This window comes from Schistocerca serialis, unplaced genomic scaffold, assembly GCF_023864345.2.
Source record: "Schistocerca serialis cubense isolate TAMUIC-IGC-003099 unplaced genomic scaffold, iqSchSeri2.2 HiC_scaffold_1123, whole genome shotgun sequence".
Lineage (NCBI taxonomy): Eukaryota > Metazoa > Arthropoda > Insecta > Orthoptera > Acrididae > Schistocerca > Schistocerca serialis.
Window position 1 is genome coordinate 7501 of NW_026047319.1, and position 5000 is coordinate 12500.

Consider the following 5000-nt stretch of genomic DNA (forward strand, 5'->3'; position numbering starts at 1 on the left):
GGCAGCTCACAAAGCTCTTGGTCCAGGGGCGGGACTGGTGAGCGAGCTGCAATTAGCCTCCCCCCATGCCAGAAGAGCCGGTCCGGGGAAAGAGACGGGCTCTCAACTCTTTGGTCTCTCTCAGAATCATGGCGGAAAATACAGAGAGAGAGACTTCCGAGCGATACGAGGTGAATGATGAAAATGAAATAAAGAGCGCAGCCGAAAGGCTAAAGGAGATAAATGCGCTACTGGTGACAGATAAAGGGAAGATGAGCAATGACAGACTAAATGAAATAAAAGACAAGCTGGCCCTATGGGCAATTGCCCAAAGCCAGCTTGAAGGTAGGATACAAGAGCTGGAACGACAAAATAAACAAATAATAGCCGAAAAAACAAAAACATACGCCACAGTGGTGGCAGGAGGACCACAGAAACAACAAATCAATATGAAAGAAAGTATAGAAAAAGTGACAGCAAAACAAGGAGTGGCATTATTTTTGAAGCCAAAAGAAGGACAGAGCGTAAAAGAGGTGAAGGAAATATTCACAAGAGTAATTAATCCAACCAAAGCAAAAGTCAAAATAAACAAAGTAGTAGTTGCAAAAAATGCAGTCATAGTGGAAACTCCCACCCAACAGGATAGGAACACAATAATGGGGCACAAAGATTTACAGAGATCGGTAATATGTGAGAGGACAAAGAAAAGATGGCCATTAATGACTGTATTTGATGTGTCAAATAGGTTGACACCAGAGGAACTAACGGAGTGTATTTACACTCAGAATTTTGAAGAAAAAATGAGCCCACAAGACTTCAAAAAGGAATTTAGACCAAAATTTAGAATGGGGAGAAAAGACAGAGATACGGGACATCAAGTAGTTGAGGTTTCCCCAACATTGAGAAAAGAACTCATACAAAATGGTAGAGTATATGTGGAGTATAGTTCAGTCGCGGTCAAAGATTATTGCGTGGTACCCAGGTGTCACAGATGTATGGATCTGGGTCACGTACAGAAGTACTGTACCTGGGGTGACCCCACCTGTGGTCACTGTGGAACGGACAACCACAACAAGAAAGAGTGCCCAGAGAAGAACAGACCTGAGACATGTATACCATGCAATAGAAGGGGAAAAAGAAAATGTAGAGCACCAAACTCCAAAGAATGCCCCACGTATCAGCTGTTACTAGGAAGACTTATACAAAGGACAGATTATGGAGATTAACCCCCAAGAGAAAAGAAAGAAGCATAAATCACCAAGCAAGCAACTAAGAGATACGCTAAGGGGCATGAAAATCAGAGAAGCAGTAGGGGCAAGGGAAAAAGATGCAAAAGAAATCACAGATAAACAACCTGAAAATAAGGGAACAACAAAAAACACACGGGATAACAAACGGGATAACAATCAACACAAAACATGTACAGCACAAAACTGTATTGCCAATACTCCCATTGAAAGAACACCAACACAAGGGCGACCTCGGTCGCCCGTTTTTTATGACAAGAAAATGCAGATGGAGAGCGGAGATAGAAAGCAAGAGGTGCCCAAGACACAACGAGAAACACTGATACAAGACAAGAAACAAAATACAACAAGGGATGTACAAGTACAAACAATAAGCATGATAGACGCACAAGTACAAACAATGAACACGCAAGAAGCACAAGTACAAACAGAAGGGCGACCTCGGTCGCCCATTTTTCATGAAAAGAAAATGCCGATGGAGGGCAGAGATGGGCGACCAGAGGCGCCCAGGACACAACACACTACACCAACACAGAGACAAAACAAAGACATAGAAAAGAACAACATAGGAAAGAAATACGGACGACCTCGGTCGTCCGTTTTTAATGAAAAGAAAACGCCGATGAAGGGCGAGGACGGACGACCGAGCTCGCCCAAAAGAGACCACTCAGAACATATAAAAGATAAAAACAATCAGTCAAGCAAGAGTGACACATATAATGCAATGGACCCAAAGAACACTTATAAGATATGCGAAAACGCACTGCAGATGGCAAGACTAGAAGAACCCGGTCTGCTAACCACTGCATTACGCCAACTAGTGAGAGTGGGGCACACAAACGGCTCGAGAATTACTTATCCAGCTTTGGCGGACGTTGACTGCATTCAGCTAGCCGCGGCCGGAATCCCCACGGAACACGAACAATTACAGGAAATAGTAAAGCAAGTATACGAAAGAAGAGGTGTAAAATACAATTTGGAAAATATATATATACAAATGGTAACAACATACGGCCGAATAGGATTTGACCCCAATAAGACATGGCCAGAAGATCATTACCATACATATCATCCGTAATGGATCTTTTAGTTCTCCAAATTAATACAATGAGAAGCGTACAAGTAAACTACGAGTTGCGTAAATTAGCAGAAGAACTTAAAGCTGACATACTATGCTTGCAAGAACCGTACTCCCGGGAGGGTAAAATCCCAGGAATGACAGCCACGGCTCAAATAATCATGAAGGGAGAAAGACCAATGTCTGCAATAGTAATTTTAAATAGTAATATAAGAACAATAGTATTAAATCAATTTACAAATGAACATGTTGTAACAATCGAAGTACACGCCAAAAACACTAAGTGGTATTTAGTATCAATATATTGTCAGTATAGAGAGCCAATAACTATGTACCTAGAACAACTAAAGGAAATATGTAGAACTCTACAGGGCCATCAAGTAATCATAGCAATGGATGCAAACGCAAAGTCATTCCTGTGGCACAGCGGAGAACAAGACGAAAAAGGTCAGGAATTAGAAGATGCAATAAGTGAATTAAATCTAGATATAATAAACGCACCTAGCGAGATACCAACATATTCAAATAGAGCAGGGGCAAAAACAAATATAGATGTAACACTGGCAAATAACAGGGCTACCAATAAAATAGATAAATGGGAGGTATTGGAGAATGCAACGACCAGTGATCATAATGTAATAAAGTATATACTAAAATCAGAACAGAATGTGGCGCCACAGGAATGGCTTTCAGAATATGACTATAAAAAGGTAGACTGGGAAAGACTCTCCCGGGAGTACAGCCCGCCAGAGCTGGATGAGGATCTCGAGGTTGATGAAACAGCGGAGCAGATAGTTCAAAGTATAAAGGAAGTAATAGAAGCAGTCGTACCAAAGAGAAGCAGAGTCCAAAGCGTGCACCCGGCACCATGGACTCCAGAACTAAGTGACCTACGTCAGGCTACGCGCAGGGCAAGACGCAGGTATCAGCGCACATTTAACCCACAAGACAGGGAGCATAGACTGCGTATATACAGACAACTAAGGGAGAGATATAAAAGAGAAATTATAGAAGTTAGAAAAAGAAGCTGGGAAAATTTCGTAAGAAATAACCTGGCAATGGATCCCTGGGGAAAGCCATACAAGTTAGCTAGGGAAAAAATAAGAGCTCCAACAGTCTTATCATCTATAAGAATACCAGGCGAAAATAGAATGACCACAACCAGACAAGAAACAATAACGGTGCTCCTCCAAGCCCTGCTACCGGATGATGATCCCTCTGAGGACACACCGGAGCAGGCGGCTATAAGAGAGAGAGCACAAGAAGAATACAACAACAATACAATGGTCTACCCCTTCTCACCGCAGGAGGTGGTAGACGTAATATCAAACCTAAAAAGAGGAAAATCTCCCGGACCCGACAGGGTCACGGTTGAGGTACTTCAAGCAATAAAAGGAAAAATAGCCCCGATACTGGCAAACCTATATAATAAATGTCTGGAAAGAGGTACTTTTCCAAGGAGATGGAAAAGAGCAGAAATAATAATACTAAAGAAGCCAGACAAGGACCCAACAGAACACAAAGCATACAGGCCAATATGTCTGCTAGATACCTTGGGCAAAGCCCTTGAGAAATTGCTCTGTGCGAGATTGACTGGTCACCGGGAAATGGCAGGAATGCACGAATGGCAATTCGGTTTCCGCCGTGGAAAATCGACGGAAGACGCCATCAACACGGCGGCCGAACTTGTCAGCTCGTCGAACTGCACATATGTTCTAGGAGTGATGGTGGACATCTCAGGGGCGTTTGATAATCTGTGGTGGCCGGCGCTGTTTACCTGCTTGCAGGATATGCAGTGTCCGGCGGCACTATACAGATGTTTCAAGAGCTACTGTAGAGACCGGGTGGTACAGATGACGTCCCCGAATGCGGTTGTGACCAAGAACATCACTAAAGGATGTCCACAGGGATCAGTTTGCGGCCCCGTATTTTGGGATATAAATATGGAGCCGTTGCTGCATTCCCTGCAGCAGGAAGCATCAGTATTGGGAGCCGTTGCATACGCGGACGACCTGCTAATCTTAACACATGGTAATAGCCGATTACAACTAGAAGGGCGAAGTAGAAACATAATGGATATCCTGAGTGCCTGGTGTAGGAATTCTAAAATGGCAATTGCGCCTCAAAAATCGAACTATATGCTCCTGAAAGGGAAAATGGCAAGAGATCCGTCAATCAGGATCGACAACGCAATTGTAGTAAGAAAAAATGTAAGTAAATATCTGGGTGTCTACCTGGATCAAGGATGGAATTTTAGGACCCATATTGAACAAACAGGAGGAAAGACACTAGCGATAATGCATAAACTAATAAGGATCGGGCAGCAAAGATTTCACTTACCGCCAAATGTCATCAAACTATACCACGGCAGCCTGCTAGTGTCAATAATGGGATATGGATCAAGTTTGTGGGCCCACAGGTTGCGCCTTCTGAAGCCTTCCATGGCTGTGAGGAGAATTCAAAGAAACATACTACTAAGATCAATAGGGGCATTTGGCACAACACCAACAGATGGATTACTAGTTATAATGGGCCTCTGCCCATTAGACCTATTAATAAGACAAAAAGCAGCCAACTATTGGTTAAAAAGGGGAAATTTCGACAAAATCAGGGAAATCATGGGGAAACACCTGGGAAGTAAAAAGGAAATAAAAGAAGAAATAACAAATATATGGCAACAACAATGGGAAAATTCT

At 42.9% G+C, this 5000-nt stretch overlaps 1 pseudogene; it reads left to right on the forward strand.

Annotated features, from left to right (window-relative positions):
• Window positions 1–5000, forward strand: part of LOC126432116 (large subunit ribosomal RNA) — a 10884-nt pseudogene that overhangs the window by 3443 nt on the left and 2441 nt on the right.